Consider the following 17850-nt stretch of genomic DNA (forward strand, 5'->3'; position numbering starts at 1 on the left):
CAGCCTTCTCCATCCCTTCTGCCGTCTCACATGGTTCCAGCTGAGGACAACTGATGATGCCAGTTACTGTACTTAAAGCAAGACAGAAGAGCGAGGCATCTTTAACTGGAATGTCCTTGGACTTCAGAGTGCAGTCCTGGGGGCTGAGGTCATGGTAAAAGGTGGGTGTGAAGCATGGAAGTTCAGCCAGGCATAAAGCAAAGCACATGCTAATGTGTGTGGGTCCCTGAGTCACTAAAGTTTGTGAGCTGGGATGGCAAAGTCCGAACCCTCATGGGCCTCCGACTGTCATCAGGTGACACAGTTGGGACCTGAGACATGCCGTTTCATAGACATAGCTTTCTTCCTCAGGAGAAAGTGAAACTGAAAGCAAAGAGATGGTCAAGTGGTGACGGTGCTAGGAAGAAGGCAAAGCAGAAAAAAGATGGGTAGTGATTGGGTGGGGCCCCTCTCTGAAGAGGAGACCGTGGGTGGAGGATGGAATGGGGTGACGGTGGGGACAGAGCCCCATTCTGTGGGGCGACAGGTGCAAAGGCCCTGAGGATGGATATGCGTGGAGTATGAAGAAGCTTAGGAGCCCAGTGTGCCTATAGTGGAGAGTGAAGTGGACTGTGGTCAGGGATGGCAGTCTGGAGGTTAGCTCAGGCCTGGTCCTGAGGTCTTGGCATCATTTGAAGATCTCAGGGTTTATTCTGACTTGGAGAAGCCCTTAGGAAGCGCCTGGACTGATTGGCCCCAGGCTGGCTTCTTACCTGCTCCCTCTGGTGGCCATGCTGAGGACTGACTGAAGAGGGTCAGTCTCGCTACCTGGGAGGGTGGGAATGAGCCTGAGCTCCTGGTGTGTCCTGAGCATGGAGACAACAGGGTTTGCTGGTAGATTGGCTGCGGTGTGAGAGCAGCAGAGGAAGGAGTGGGTGTGGTGGGCACTGTGGAGGAGCCACGTAGAGGTGCTGATATCGCTGTTCGAACTGGGCTGGAGGGGTAAATTTGAGTCGCCAGTTGGCTTGTTTTGGAGCCTGGGGGCTGGATGCAATCACCTGGGAGTTGATGTGGGTGGGGAGGATGGAGACTGCGGCAAAAGGGGTCCAGCTCCTGTAGGTCCTGCCACCTGCCTTCTCCAGGTCACCCAGGGCACCAGCAGACACACCTTCTCTACCTCTGGGATTTCTGGATGGCAGAGTTGAGACTACGTGCCAGGCCGAAAGACTGTGATCTGGTCACTAAAATGATACTGAGGTGTTCCTAAATGATTGGACATGTCGCATAGCAGTAAAAATGGGATCCGATGGCGTTACCCCTCCCCCCCAGCCTCCTCCCCCTCCTCCTCTCCCATTTCCTCTGCTTCCTTCTCTCCCCTTTTACCCATTTTTTTCTGCTTGCCCTCCTTCCAGTCTTGTTTCTGGGGAATCTTTCTACCATCAGTGATCATGTACTAGAGGCTCTCTATAGCCTAGGAGGGCCAGCTTCAGGATCTCATGGTCTGTGTTCTCCTGGTGCAGAACTGTGGAGGACCCCCTCCCTTCCATTACCGCCACCGAGGAGTTGCCATGGACAGCGGTGCCTGGCGTGCTATAGTCGGTCCATGGGGTTGCAAAGAGTCGAACACGACTGAGTGGCACACTTAATGGTAAAGGTGATATTTTTGTTTGTGCATCTTACCATAATAAAAACTTAAATGGAAACAGAACTGAAATTGTTGGTGTTTACCATTGGTGTAGATCATTTGCTTGTTGTGCTCACAGCTGTTGTCAACTCCTAGTGTTGTAGTCTGTGTCTCCTGCAGCCTAGGGGACCTGAGGGCTGGGATCTAAGAGCACGTTGGTGGAGTCAGCTAATCTCCAGGGCAGGGGGATCCTGTTGAATTGCTCTGCATGTTTTACGAGGTGCCTACTATGTGCTAGGGGTCGTGCCAGTCACTCATGTGGTTCCAGCACCCAGTGTGAGGCCTCTTAATTGGCTTCGAATGTAGCTGCGGTGTTCCTGAGCCGCTTAACGACCTTGGGTAATGAGGTGTCTCAAGCTCAATATTTGTTTAATGCTTTATTCATGGGCACAAAACAGTGGTAACATTAACTTCAGGGGAACTTTAATGATGTACGTGTTTGGTGAAGTCCCCAGCTCCCGACCCTTAAGGTGCTAGATCTGTTTGGGGCCATGTGAAATGTTTTGCATCACTTACAAGAAAGAAAAAAGAGGCGCTGTTTTTCTTTGGGAAAAGATGAGGTATTTCACAGCCAAACCTTGTTCTCCTGTGGAACATTTGTCAAAGACTGCAGAAAGGAAACACATGGAAATTTCCAATACTTCTTCTAAAGGAAGGAGTTGGACTTATCACATCCATCCACCCATCTCCTCACTTACTCATCTGTCACAGGCTGAGGCCTGCTCTATTCCACCAGTTCTGGGGTCAGTGTGTGTGTCCAGCCAGCTGGATGAGGCCAGTGATTTCATCTTTCTGAGCTCCCATTTCTTCACTTGCCAAGCGAGGCTTTGTTGGTGACAGGCTTGGTGACTAGCCCAAAGCCTGGCCTAGAGCAAGCAGGCCTTCAATGCATGTAGTCAAGTTGAAGCCATGACCACTAATAATAGTAATATATTCTGAGGTAAGCACTGTTTTCACCCCATTTTACATATGAAACTGAAGTAGAGCTCTCTGGTTCTGTTTCCTTTTAGAGCATAGGTGTGAAATGTGCAGGAGCCTGGCTGGGCTGGACCCTTGGAGCTGCTCCTTGCTGCTTGAGTGGCTGTGACTTGTAGATCCCTGGGTACCCCCAAGAGCCTGGGATCCAAGGGCCTGCCTGAGAGGAGGTCAGAGGTTGTAATTTCCTACCTCTGGACACAGTGAAAAGATTAGAAACAGAAAGATTATCACTTCATTTCTTTTCCTATTTAAATAGCTACCTTCCTTCCTACTCCCCTCCAATCATTCCAAACAAAGTTCGCTTGGGGTTTTCAAGCTTCTTCCTCGTTTCTGTCCTCCCAGGTGAGTGAGAAGCTGATTACGACCCGGGCGGGCACAAGCAACCCCTGTTTGTGCAATCCCAAATTCTTCCTTCTTAAATAAAATTTAAGGCCATCTGAAAACGAGCTGTAGGGGTGACCTCTCAGCTTTGATTCTGGGTTGAGTTTCTGAAAGGTATATGAAGCTGCGCCTGCTAATACGCTGAAATAATTACCCTCAGCTCCGGGGAGGTGTTAATGCCTGAGTTATTCGCTTGCCAGTTGTCTTGCAGCTAGTGAGAAGCAGCGTCGGCCTCTCCCACTTTCTGTCAAGTTGCAGCCTTACCAGCTTTTCCAGGCTTTTCCAGGCTTGCTGTCGATCCCAGTTGATGGCAGCCACTTGACTTTGGTCCAGAGGATGACGTCGGTGCCTCCTCCTGTGCTTCCAGATGGTGTCCTTGGGGACAGACCTAGACGGGTGGTGGCAGCCAGCTTCCACAATGCCCAATGGTTCCACCTCCTGGAATTTACATCCTCGAGAACCCCTGCCCCACTCATTGCACCACGGTTGGTCTGTGTGACCAGTAGACTGCAGGAGTGATGCTGTCACTTTTAAGATTAGGTCCTGAACAACGCTGTGGCTTCCTTCTTGGTGCCTCTGTCTCTCACTCTCCTACTCCCTCTGCTCTTCCTCCTCCAACTCTCTCTCTGTCTTTCTCTCTCTGACTCTCTCCCACCCTTCCCACTTCTCTCTTGGATCCTTTTCTTTGTGGAAGCCGGAGGCCATGTCCTGAGGAACCCTCTGGAGAGGCCGCACGCTAAGGAAACTCAGCCTCAGTCACTTGAGTGAGTGTGGCTGCAGGTCCTCCTGCTTCTGTGGAGCCTTCATGACTGCACCGTGCCATCTGCATGGTTAACTCTTCCTGCAGGAAAGTATCTTGGGTCTAGTAAGAACTGGAGACATTGACTCATTTACCCACCTATCGAGTGGACAGCTGATCATGAATAAACTCAGGAATGTAGGAATGTGAGAAAATGCTTCTAGTAAATGAGCTTGAGAGACTTCTTTGTGGCAGTTACTAAGCATTACATCAGAATGTTTTGCTGTTCTGTGATGGAAAAGGGGAAGGGAAGTGAACTGATGTTTTTTAAGTGTCAACATTAATGATACCTACTCTTCACTGTTTCCCACCTCTACCTGCTTCACATTCTTTTTACATGCATGGTATTAAGTCATCCTTTAACAGGTAAGGTAATGGAGGCTCAGAGAGGTATAGTGATTTGCCCAAGGTCACACAGCCAGGCAGTGCGTGAGTGTGGGTTCAACCCAGCGATGTCTCCTTGCAAAGGGATGAATAGTGAATGGAACAGATGTGGAAGGGACAGAACATCAGAGCTTGAAGGCACTGAGGTTCTATAGACGGTGATCATGTTATCAAAAAAGAAAAACTGAGACATACTGACTGAAAAAATATTTTTTCTCAGATGTATGAATTTGTAAGAAAAAGAATCTTAAAAGACAGTCAAATAAATTGCTTGTTTTGAAAAGAAGAAAGTTACATGAAGAGAAAACAAAATAATGCAGAAAGGTTTTTACCTATCAATGTTAGTCCATATCATATCAGAATGTTGGAAATTGGGAAGACCCTGGAGAATGGGGCACTTATGGTCATCATGGTTACATGATCTGGTTATTCCAGATTAGCTCTGGGGATTGAAGCTTTGGTCACTTTATCCTCCTGGTGAAGCAGATGGCTGGGTTTCAGGTTCTGGCTATTCCTGTGTCACTCAGACTAATTTTTAAGTAAAATTTTAATTTTTTGATAACTTCAAATTTGTCAAAACTAAGGAACATTGCTCTTAAGTAAACTGTAGATGGTATTTAGATTTCAGCAGTTTTTCCATTAATGTCCTGGGGCTCAATTCAGGATACCTTACTGTGTTTCTTACACCTTTTGAGTGAACTTGAATTTGCTCTCAAAACCTTGGACCCTTAGCTGAAGTCCTACTAGCTAATCAGGAATCCATTCAGCTGTGCCTTTAAGGGACAGCAGCCCAAAGCCTCTTGTGCTTTAAGCCCGTTTCCTCCAGTGGCATGGTGGTTGCAGTGGGTAGATATATTTCATCTCCTGGGCCAATTGTAATCTGTTGGTGGGTCTGTGTAGTGTGTCAGGAATGAGGAGACCACATCTGAATACCGTGATCAACTTGCAAAGTCTGTTCCAGTCATGGGAGTAGAGAGGAGTGATGCGTGCTGAGTATATGCCTTCAACCCCAGGATGTTTCACATTTCAGCATTCTGCCCCAATGTCTAGGAGGGGAAGTCATATTTGGGTGCAGGATTATGGAATGAGGTATCTCTACCATCCCAGGCACACGTAGACAAGGGTAGTGGTTGTGGTGGTGGTGATGATGATGTAAACATAGCTGCTGCTGCTGCTAAGTCACTTCAGTTGTGTACGACTCTGTGCGACCCCGTAGATGGCAGCCCACCAGGCTCCCCCGTCCCTGGGATTCTCCAGGCAAGAACACTGGAGTGGGTTGCCATTTCCTTCTCCAACGCACGAAAGTGAAAAGTGAAAGTGAAGTCGCTCAGTCGTGTCTGACTCTTAGCGACCCCATGGACTGCAGCCCACCAGGCTCCTCTGTCCATGGGATTTTCCAGGCAAGAGTACTGGGGTGGGGTGCCATTGCCTTCTCCAGTAAACATAGCTGCTGCTGCTAAGTCACTTCATCGTGTCCGACTCTGTGTGACCCCATAGACGGAAGTCCACCAGGTTCCCCCATCCCCGGGATTCTCCAGGCAAGAACACTGGAGTGGGTTGCCATTTCCTTCTCCAATGTGTGAAAGTGAAAAGTGAAAGTGAAGTCGCTCAGTCGTGTCCAACTGTTAGTGACCCCACAGACTGCAGCCTACAAGGCTCCTCCATCTATGGGATTTTCTAGGCAAGAGTACTGGAGTGGCTTGCCTTTGCCTTCTCCGGTAAACATAGCTAGGTTCCATTTATTGAGTGCTTCGTAAGTCTCAGGCACTGTGTTAAGTGTGCCATGCAAATATTGTGCTTATTCCTTAGAACAGTCCTGTGAGGTAGGGCACCATTGTCATTCTCGTTTTATAAATGACAGAATTAAGACAAAGGTAAGGAATTTTTTCCAACTCCTGCAGCTTTAAGTTTCCTTTTAGAGGAGTTATTGTTCTCCAGCAAGGCAAGGGTCACCAAGTGCTGTCCATTCAGAGGTTCTCTGTCTCAGGCTGCACATCACACCCTTCTCCTTAGGTGTTGATCATCACCTGACCAAGTAAACTGCTTTGGGCTTTGGCAACTGCAGATTCTGTGGGATTTATTCAGAGGCATTTGGGACAAGAACAGGACTGAGTGCGATTTCACAGAGGCGATAGTAGGGGGCCAAGATCTGTACGCCCGAGAGAACATCTTCAGGGTTCAGGAGTTGATAAATGATTTCCTTAAATGGCTGATGTATATCTGTGCGAGGGATGCAAATTAAAATCTGGAGTTTCAAAGGAAAAATTGCTGTCCGCCTAAAGGAAGTTCTTCATTGATTGCAGGAAAAAACAGATTTTTTTTTCTTTTTGTAGGTAAAGTTCTAAGTAATCTGAGCCCTTAAAAGGTTGTGAAACCCCATCTGCCCCAGGGCTCTCCTGGCCCCACACCCCAGCCTGACTGTTACCCCAGTTTTTATTTCCAGCCTCCTTTCCTTTGCTCACTCTCTTTGCTGAGAGCACCCTCCCTCCCTACTCTTTTCCCTTTCAGAGTCCCTTTCTTGTAGATGCTGCTCCTCTTCCCTAGGACTGTCTCCCTGCTGTGTCCTGGCTGGAAGTCTCTGAAAGGCAGTGTTGTATGCGATGTTCTCAGTGCTTGGCCCAGGGCTTGGGGATGAAGTGGTTCAGGAAGGTTCATACGCCGATCAGTGTCTCTTAAAAAGTGAGCACATGTGTAGCCAAGAGGAATCTTCTTTCAGCTACATCTTCAGAACTGCAGGAGCTCCTTAGACAGGAATATCTGTGGCCAGAGCAATGATTAAAGCATCCTACATCCTACTTTTGTCACATTCTTACTGCACTGTGGGCTGAACACATGTCCTCTTATCTCACCCTCACTGAAGTCCTCTGGGCAGGTGGTTTTTCCCCTTTTATCGAGGAGATTATGGAGACTGAAGTTACTTGGCCAGGGACCCACAGCTGTCAGGAATTCTTGCTGATCCTTGAACCCAGCAGCTGCCCAGAGTGCAAGCTCCCAGTCCGGAAGGATCATTAGAGTTGAGGAAGATGGTGGGGCCAGGATGCAGGGTTTGGGGCAACCTCCTCCCCACCACCTCACTGTGTCTCCCATGGCCCACCTGTGATCAGAAGCCCAGGCCGCTCTGTGTGTCATCTCCCAAATACCTTCACCCCTCTTGCTGGGGAGTTGTAGCTGCATGTTCCTTAAAATGCAATTATAAAGACAAAATATAAAAAGTAGTTACCTAAAGCTTTGCAGAATCTTCAAAATGTATTAAAACTGTTCCACTTAGTTCAGTTCAGTCTCTCAGTCATGTCCGACTCTTTGCAACCCCATGAACTGCAGCACTCCAGGCTTCCCTGTCCGTCACCAACTCTCAGAGTCCACCCAAATCCATGTCCATTGAGTCGGTGATGCCATCCAACCATCTCACCCTCTGTCGTCCCCTTCTCCTCCTGCCCTCAATCTTTCCCAGCATCAGGGTCTTTTCCAATGAGTCACCTCTTCACATCAGGTGGCCAAAGTATTGGAGTTTCAGCTTCAACATCAGTCCCTCCAATGAACACCCAGGACTGATCTCCTTTAGGATGGACTGGTTGGATCTCCTTGCAGTCCAAGGGACTCTCAAGAGTCTTCTCCAACACCACAGTTGAAAAGCATCAATTCTTCAGCACTCAGCTTTCTTTATAGTCCAACTCTCACATCCAGACATGACTACTGGAAAAACCATAGCACTAGACGGACCTTTGTTGGTTAAGTAATGTCTCTGCTTTTTAATATGCTGTCTAGGTTGGTCATAACTTTCCTTCCAAGGAGCAAGCGTCTTTTAATTTCATGGCTGCAATCACCATCCGCAGTGATTTTGGAGCCCAGAATAATAGTCAGCCACTGTTTCCACTGTTTCCCCATCTATTTGCCATGAAGCAATGGGACCGGATGCCATGATCTTAGTTTTCTGAATGTTGAGCTTTAAGCCAACTTTTTGACTCTCTTCTTTCACTTTCATCAAGAGGCTCTTTAGTTCTTCACTTTCTGCCATAAGGGTGGTGTCATCTGCATATCTGAGGTTACTGATATTTCTCGCGGCAATCTTGATTCCAGCTTGTGCTTCCTCCAGCCTAGTGTTTCTCATGAGGTACTCTGCAAATAAGTAAAATAAACAGGGCCTTGATGTACTCCTTTCCCTATTTGGAACCAGTCTTGTTCCATGTCCAGTTCTAACTGTTGCTTCCTGACCTGACAGGTTTCTCAAGAGGCAGGTCAGGTGGTCTGGTATTCTCATCTCTTTCAGAATTTTCCACAGTTTATTGTGATCCACACAGTCAAAGGCTTTGGCATAGTCAATAAAGCAGAAGTAGATGTTTTTCTTGAACTCTCTTGCTTTTTCGATGATCCAGCGGATGTTGGCAATTTGATCTCTGTTTCCTCTGCCTTTCCTAAAACCAGCTTGAACATTTGGAAGGTCACAGTTCACATATTGCTGAAGCCTGGCTTGGAGAATTTTGAGCATTACTTTACTAGTGTGTGAGATGAGTGCAATTGTGCGGTAGTTTGAGCATTCTTTGGCATTGCCTTTCTTTGGGATTGGAATGAAGACTGACCTTTTCCAGTCCTGTGGCCACTGCTGAGTTTTCCAAATTTGCTGGCATATTGAGTGCAGCACTTTCACAGCATCATCTTTTAGAATTTGAAATAGCTCAGCTGGAATCCCATCACCTCCACTAGCTTTGTTCATAGTGATGCTCTCTAAGGCCCACCTGACTTCACATTCCAGGATGTCCGGCTCTGGGTGAGTGGGAGTGATCACACCTTTGTGATTATCTGGATTGTGAAAATCTTTTTTGTATAGTTCTGTGTATTCTTGCCACCTCTTCTTAATATCTTCTGCTTCTGTTAGGTCCATACCATTTCTGTCCTTTGTTGAGCCCGTCTTTGCATGAAATGTTCCCTTGGTATCTCTAATTTTCTTGAAGGGATCTCTTGTCTTTCACATTCTATTGTTTTCCTCTATTTCTTTGCATTGATCGCTGAGGAAGGCTTTCTTGTCTCTCCTTGCTAGTCTTTGGAACTCTGTATTTCAATGGATATATCTTTCCTTTTCTCCATTGCTTTTCACTTCTCTTCTTTTCACAGCTATTTGTAAGGCCTCCTCAGACAGCCATTTTGCTTTTTTTGCATTTCTTTTTCTTGGGGATGGTCTTGCTCCCTGTCCTGTGTACAATATCACGAACCTCCGTCCATAGTTCATCACTTAATATAAATATAAATATTATATAATGAAATATAAATGACTATAAGTGTTATAAAGAAATAACATAAATAGAATATTTGTAAATTGTTAAATTTGGTAAATTTTGAAAGTTAAGTTGGTCATTGAGGAAACCGATTCTTTGAGGGAGGAGATGTGAGGCCATTTGGGCCCCATCAGGGCTGGTGCTAGCCCATGTGGTGGGCAGTTGGGCTTGATTCTGTCGGGATTTTCAATGAAGTATGTAGAATGAGACTGGGAATTGCCTACTGAGGCCCAAGGGGTGAGTGTTTACCACTGGCTCTGATCTCCTGTAGGTGGAGGGAAGTTCCACAGGCGGTATGTCTTTGGCTCTTCCATGACAGGATGAACTTCTGGAGGTCGTAGGCAGAGAAGCTGGGCAGAAAGCAAGACATGCAGAGTGCAGCGAGGCATGGTCCTGTGCACTGACTGCATCTGTGCACAACGGGCTGCTGCAGAAATTGCGGGAGCAAAATGATGGGCTGAGAGAATAGCGCACAAGGCTTGAAACAGCCAGCCTGCCAGCCTTAAAGACACGCTGGTGCCTCCCAGACATGCCCTGGGCTTTCCTCCACCTCCGTTCCCCAAGCAGTTCCTCCTCCTAAATTGTCACGTTTCTGCCATGCAGAATGGAAAATAGGTAATTTGTTTTACCAGCATCCCATTTAATGATCTTCCTATAGACTGATGTTAAAGCTGAAACTCCAATACTTTGGCCACCTCATGCAAAGAGTTGACTCACTGGAAAAGACTCTGATGCTGGGAAAGATTGGGGCGGGAGGAGAAGGGGACGACAGAGAGTGAAATGGCTGGATGGCATTACCGACTCGATGGACATGAGTTTGAGTGAACTCTGGGAGTTGGTGATGGATAGGGAGGCATGATTCATGGGGTCGCAAAGAGTCGGACACGACTGAGCGACTGAACTGAACTGAACTGAACTGATAGGCTGTATTTGCTGCTCTTAGCCTAGGATTTGGGCACAAAGCCTAATGGAAATTGTTATGTCATTTGGGATTTATTAGGTTCATAGCAATATTATCTAATATTAGATTTATTATATCCATAGTAACATTTACATGTCAAGGGCAGGTTGGAGAATATTTTGGCTCATTTGCTTTGGAGTTTGTGTGTGGTTTACACATTCATCTTCAAACCAGCCAGACTTCTTAGGGTCTTCCCAGGGTCAGACACAGAAGTGCCAATGCCCATCATAAGATAAACGTGCGTTACAGATGTTGGGGGGATTACAAAGTTCCTTTTCTCAACATAAGCTGTTTGTGGTTTCCTCTGTTCCTTTCTCTAGGTAGGTTTATTTTTCCTGACTGCCATTACTGACTAAACTCTGTCTGCCTCACTTGAAAGCTCCTGGGAGGTTGAGAGACTGAGTTTCTGGAGGTGGAATTGATTATAGGTTATATTGCTACTGCTAAGCTGCTAAGTCACTTCAGTCGTGTCCGACTCTGTGTGACCCCATAGACGGAAGCCCACCAGGCTCCCCCGTCCCTGGGATTCTCCAGGCAAGAACAATGGAGTGGGTTGCCATTTCCTTCTCCAATGTGTGAAAGTGAAAAGTGAAAGTGAAGTCGCTCATATTAAGGACCAGGATTTGAAGAAACAGAGCTGGTTGGCAGTTAACCCACTTCCCTGTGATCCTCAAATAGGAAGTCTACTTTCAGCTTTTGGGGGATCTCTGCTCTGGAAGAAATCCTGACTCTGTCATAGAATGAATGGGATGCATGCTACTGAACACTCGTTCATTCGTCAAACATTTCCCAAGCACTTACTGTGTGTCAGGCAGGGCTGGGCTCCATACCACACACATGTGATCTCATTTAGTTCTCTTCATAACCCTCTGAGGTGGGTAGCGTCCTCATTTTACAGATGCGGTTGGTTTGATCAAAGAGATGTCAGTAAAAATTCCCTCCAACCTCAAACTTTGTGCTATTTTTCTCATATTTTTTTTATTTCTATAGATGTTATGGACTCCACAATACATTATTGTTATATCATTAAACAGTTAATGATATTTTATTGCCATCCTAGGGTTTAGAATATGCATCTTTAATTTTTCAGTTTACCCTCAAATAATGTATCACTTCATGAATAGCATGAGAACTTTGTAATAGTCTACTTCCAATTTCTCCCATCTTTTGTGCTATTCTTACCATGTATTACTTTTACATAGGCTATAATTCCACAATCTTTTACTTCTATTTTTGCTTTAAACACTCAGCCTTAAAAAGTTACTTAGAAGATCTTTTGGAGAAGGAAATGGCAACCCACTCCAGTGTTCTTGCCTGGAGAATCCCAGGGACGGGGGAGCCTGGTGGGCTGCTGTCTATGGGGTCGCACAGAGTCGGACACGACTGAGGCAACTTAGCAGCAGCAGCAGCAGCAGATCTTTTCTATTTCCTTTCATGTACACAGTTTCCAGAGCTCTTTATTTCTCCCTGCTGATCTATGTTTCTGTCTTGTTTCATATTCCTTTCACCTGAAGAACTGAACTTTAATGTCTTGTAGCACCAGTCTACTGGTAATTCATTATCTCAGGTTTTATTTTTCTTAAAAAAATTTAAATTTTGCTTTCATTTATGACAGGTATTTTTTCCTGGAGGTAGAATTCTGTGTTGACAGTTACTGTTTATCTTAGTACTTTTATGATGCCACTTCATTGTCCTCTGTGTTGTATAGTTTCTGATGAGAAGTTTGTTGTCATTCTTATACTTTCTTAATTCCTTAATTTATCTGACTTGCCTTTAAGAGTTTCTCTTTGTCTTTCGGTATTTTGAATATGATATGTCTGTTTTTATTTATTTTTAATAATCCTGCTTGGGGTTCTGTGATCTTTTTTGGATTTGTGATGACATATTTTATTACCCTAGTAAAATTATCAGCCATTACTTTAGATATGTCTTCCATACCATCAAGGCTTTCTTTTTCCCTCTGGGATTTCAGTTACATGTGTATTAGATTATTTACCTTGTCCCAAGTGTATTGAAAGCCCCTCGTTGTCCTCACTCTCCTCCTCTTTCTCTTTCTCCCTCATCTCTTCTGGTTCCTCTTTCTCCTTCCTCTGTGTTTTACAGTCTGGGTGATTTCCATTGACCTAGCTTCATGGATTCTTTCCTCCACCATATTGTGTCTACTGGTGGTCTCAGTTAGGGCATTTTCTGTTACCAAGTGTGCTTTCGTGAGACTCCCCTCTGTTTCCACTCTCTCAGGCACGACTCTCTTGAGCTGAGATTGCTCGCATAGTTCTTCTTTTTTGTATATAAAATGGGAGGATAAATCTAGTTATTATTATTGCCAGAACCATCCTTTTACTTCAAATATGTCCATGTCTTTATATTTCAAGCTTATTTCTTGCAGACAGCATGTTGCTAGTTTGTTACTTACTCAGATTAGCAGGTAGAATGTGATTTTTCTAAATCTAGGTCAACATTGAGAACAATTATAGTCTGTGTCCCTGGAATCACAGAGGTGAGGACTTGATTCACTGAGCACTTGATATCCTCATCTCTAGGGAGTGATATGTGGGTAGTGCCCTGACTGCAGACATTGGGTTCAAACACACCTGGCTTCACATCCCTCTTGGCTGGATTCCTTAGCCTCTCTGAGCCCTGGTTTAACTCATGTATAAAGAGGAATAACAGATGGCGTGCTAATGACTAAGTGCAGTGACTGCCCCGCCTCTGTCTGCTTTACCACAAGGCCTGGTACACAGTAGATGCTTATTAAATGCTCTTGAATGAATGAGTGCTTTCAAGAGTTCTACTGGCTCATTAAAATAAATAAATAAATTCCTTAAGATCCTATATATGGAAAAAGATTTTTGCCCTGACCACCAATTTTACCGCCTCCCCTTGTTCAATGCAGTGTTTGCTTTCTCTAATGAGATTTTCCAAATTAATTAATTTGGAATACATTAATTTATGTGGTTACCACCCCACAAAATGCCATCTGTACTTTGCTTTTTTTCTTAATATAAACATTCAGTTTAGGAGAACTGTTAGATAGGAGCCTGATTCAGGAGTCAGGAACACAAACATTTCTTGCCAGCTTGGTTGCCATGTGACTTTGGACAAACCCTTTAACCTTTTCTGAGCCTCAGTCTCCTTATCTGTAAAAAAGGATAAGTGACCGAAGATAAGTGTGAGAACCATAGAATTGGCCTCAGATATTAAGTATCCTCCATTTTCTCTCTCACCTTTTACTCCCTCATCACCTCTCCCTCCTGTGACTCCACTAGATGTATTCAGGGGCTCCAGCCAACTTTAAAGGGTACACAGTGAGGACAGTTAAGGGATGTGGAAGACTCTTCTTGTTCTCATCTGGTACTGCTGCTGCTGCTGCTAAGTTGCTTCAGTCATGTCTGACTCTGTGCGACTCCATAGACAGCAGCCCACCAGGCTCCCCCGTCCCTGGGATTCTCCAGACAAGAACACTGGAGTGGGTTGCCATTGCCTTCTCCCTCATTTGGCACTAGATGTTGCTTTGAGTCTCCTCCTTCATACCCCTTTAAGTCGGTTCCCCTGTTTGCCCTGGGTCCTGACAACAGTAGAATATCAGCTTTGGAATCAGAAGAACTGCAAAATTTTGCCTCTCCAGATGACAGTCTCTCTTTAGAAACAAGTTCTGGGCAAGTGACTTTGCCAGCGGTCCCTAGGCCCCTCCTCTTCCCCAAGTTCTAAAAGTCTAATTTGCATTAAGTAGACAAGTCCCATCTACCTGGCACTGCCTTCAGAGGGAGGCAACCCTTTCTGGGCATTGTGGGGAAGGGAGGGGCAGAGGAAAGGAGGATTTCTTTTCCATTACTTGATATAGTGAATAGGTCTTTTGTCACTTTGTGACTTCAAGCGTGGTCCATGGACCAGAGCAGAGGCACCCCTGGTGCTTCTTAGAAACACAGAAACAACCTCACCCAGGACCCAGTGAACCAGAATCTGCAGCTTAACAGACCCAGGCAATTCATATGCACATTAAAGTGTGAGAGGCACTGTCTCCTCAGTCAGTGAGGAAAAGTTGGGGCGGCCGAAGTGTCAGGTGTGTGCAGTCAGCAGCATTTGGTGCAGACGATGGGGCTGTCAGATGGCAAGGCCAGAAGGTTCACGGGGGTCTGTGGAGAGGTGGCTTGGACTGAGGATGGCTCCATGACCAATGGGGCTTCCATCCAGAAGAGGCCGCCTCCTATTGCTCCCTTTGGTGTAGGGTTGTCACTTCACTTTTGGCTAGTGTATTTTGAAGCTTTAAAATTTTGATCAAGTCCAATTTATCTATTTTTCTTTTATTGCTTGTGCTTTTGGTGTCACATCTAAGAACCCAATGGAAGTTCCAGTGTCATGAAGATTTAGTCCTATGGTTAACAGTTTAAAGTTTAGCTCTTACATTGAGCTTCTTGATCCATTTGAGTTGCTTATTGTATAGGATGTGAGGTAGGGGTCCAACTTCATTCTTTTGCGGGTAAACAGGCTTTGATTTCCTTATTCAAAGGATCTGTCTAACTATTGTGTGGAGAATAGCCAGGGGCAAGAAGGAAACAGGGGGACTAATATCCCACTGTTCCATGGTAATCTGTCTCTGAGACTAATAAAGTTAGAGGAAATGGTTAGAAACCCACTACTGGACAGTCATCATAGCCATAATTGATTCAGGCAAGAATCATTACTGGATGCTAGCATGAAAGTTTCTTGAGGAACAAAGTATGTGGTCTCAAAGAACCTCCCCATGAGAAACTTGTTACAAAGGGTAAAGAACAAACTTCACAGTGAAGAAGCCGGACAGACACTGCCTTAATCAATAGTGATATCATCATTAATGTACAAACAGAATTCATGGGCTTCCTGATATAGTGCCCTGAGAAGGACACAGCATCAGTTTCTGGGTTCCCTGCCCAGAAAGCATGCCCTAACTCTGATCATGACCAAATACCAGGCAAACCTAATTTGAAGGACATTCTACTCAATGATTAGCTCCAGAAAGACCAGAAAGACTGAGGAATGTTCCAGGTGAGCGGAAACTAAAGAGATGGGACAGCGGAACACAGTGTGTGGGCTGGGATTTTTCTTTGGTGTCAAGGACATTCTCAGTATGGTGAGTATAATGCAAGTAAGGTCTGTAGATTGGTGACATCAATCAGAGCGAATTTCCCAATTTTGAGGTGCTGCACCCGGTAGTGTAGTTGAGAAGGCAATTTCTCTGTTTAAGGAAACACGTGAAGGGCACAGGGACTGAAGGTGGTCATGTCTGCATGACAGCTTACCCTCCAATGGCTCTGAGAACAAATGTGCAAGAGAAAATGAGAAGGAAGATGTGGGAAGACGTTGCCACCTGGATGTGTCCAGCTTAAGAGTACAGAGGAATTGTTTTTTAATACTCTTCTGAACTTTTTTGCCACCCTGCTTATTTAACTTATATGCAGAGTATATCATGCGAAATGCTAGACTGGATGAAGCACAAGTTGGAATCCAGATTGCTAGTAGAAATATCAATAACCTCAGATATGCAGATAACACCACCCTTATGGCAGAAAGTGAAGAGGAACTAAAGAGTCTTTGATGAAAGTGAAAGAGGAGAGTGAAAAAGTTGGCGTAAAACACAACATTCAGAAAACTAAGATCATGGCATCTGGTTCCATCACTTCATGGCAAATAGATGGGGAAAAAAATGGAAACAGTGACAGACTTTATTTTTTTGGGCTCCAAAATCACTGCCATGAAATTAAAAAATGCTTGCTCTTTGGAAGAAAAGCTATGACCAACCTAGATAGCATATTAAAAAGCAGAGACATTACTTTGCTGACAGTGGTCTGTATAGTCAAAGCTATGGTTTTTCCAGTAGTCATGTATAGATGTGAGAGTTAGACCATAAAGAAAGCTGAGCATCAAAGAATTGATGCTTTTAAACTGTGGTGTTGGAGGACTCTGGACTGCAGGGAGATCCAACCAGTCCATCCTAAAGGAAATCAGTCCTGAATATTCATTGGAAGGACTGATGTTGAAGCTGAAGCTCCAATACTTTGGCCACCTGATGTGAAGAACTGACTCACTGGAAAAAAACTTGATGCTGGGAAAAACTGAAGACAGGAGGAGAAGGGGATGACAGAGGATGAGATGGCTGGGTGGCATCACTGACTCGATGGACTTGAGTTGGAGCAAGCTCTGGGAGTTTGTGATGGACAGGGAAGCCTGGCATACTGTAGTCCATGGGGTAGCAAAGAGTCGGACACGACTGAGGACTGAACTGAACTGAACTTTTTTGGCAAGTCTGAAATTGTAAAAATAAAAAGTGTTTGGAAAAAAAGAGAATCTTCCCCCTTAAAAAAACACGACATACCCGGGGACCTCTGCACTATCACTGATAGGGTGTTTGATGGGCTAGTTGGCCACCCTGGTGTTCCCAGGATGGCCGTCAGAGCAATATTGAACAGCACCAGGCATCTCCTCCACCACAGCGCCCTGCCTGTGGGCCTCATGCAGCCTTTCATCCTGAGCTGCTCATACCAACAGCCACTCCTCTTGGGTGTCCTGGCTGCCAGGTATCCTTCAATATTCACATGGGCCCTACTCTTATTTCCATTTTACAGATGAGGAAAGTGAGGTTCAGAAAGAGGAAAGCAGAACTGAATTTGGCAACGCGTCTGTCCAGCACTGCTCTTGAGCAGTTTGCCTCCACCCCTGTGTCTCATTCTCTTGTTCACTTGTTTATCATCTGTCTTCCCAGCCTTAGCTCCTTGAGGGCGGGGCCCTTATCCTGTTCTGCTCACTGATGTATCCCGAGGAACTGGCTCAGTGCCTGCCTGTGACAGAAACTCAATATCTCCTGAGTGTAGCACCATCATGGGCTTAGCACACTTCATACACAAGCGTTGGGCTTGAACCTCAGCTCAGATCCTAATTCTGCTACTGAGAAGCTGTGTGATCATGGATAAGTTAATTAACTTTGCTGGAACCCAGTTTCTGAATCTATGAAATACAGATTCTGCTCCTACCTCCTAGGGCTTGTGGTGAAGAGCTAACGGACCAAAGTGCTTATTGTAGTCCCAGGCATCGCGTGGATGCTCAGACCCCACTTACAGAATGAAGGAACGAACAGAAGTTTCAAGTGGCCACTATCTCATGGAGACCCCACTTCCTCATATAACAGTGTTTATTGGGAGCAATATGGAGGGCCTTACCAGGAGACCTTAACTTCTGCAACAAACCATGTGGAACTGTTGTCTATGTATTTAGTTGTGTGTTCCTCCCATGTGCTGAGCTGGCAGGGACCCTGTCTGCCTTGTTTGGGTTGTACCCTCGGCATGCCCACAGCTGTAGCTCAGGGCAGCCGGGCCTGCTTGCTGCTTGACAACTGACTCAGTGTGTTTTGCTTCTTGATGTATTTACTAGGGTTCCCCCCATT

The sequence above is a fragment of the Moschus berezovskii genome, chromosome 22 (assembly GCF_049115385.1).
Source record: "Moschus berezovskii isolate FMDL1 chromosome 22, NW_MosBer_1.0, whole genome shotgun sequence".
In the NCBI taxonomy this organism is placed as follows: Eukaryota; Metazoa; Chordata; class Mammalia; order Artiodactyla; family Moschidae; genus Moschus; species Moschus berezovskii.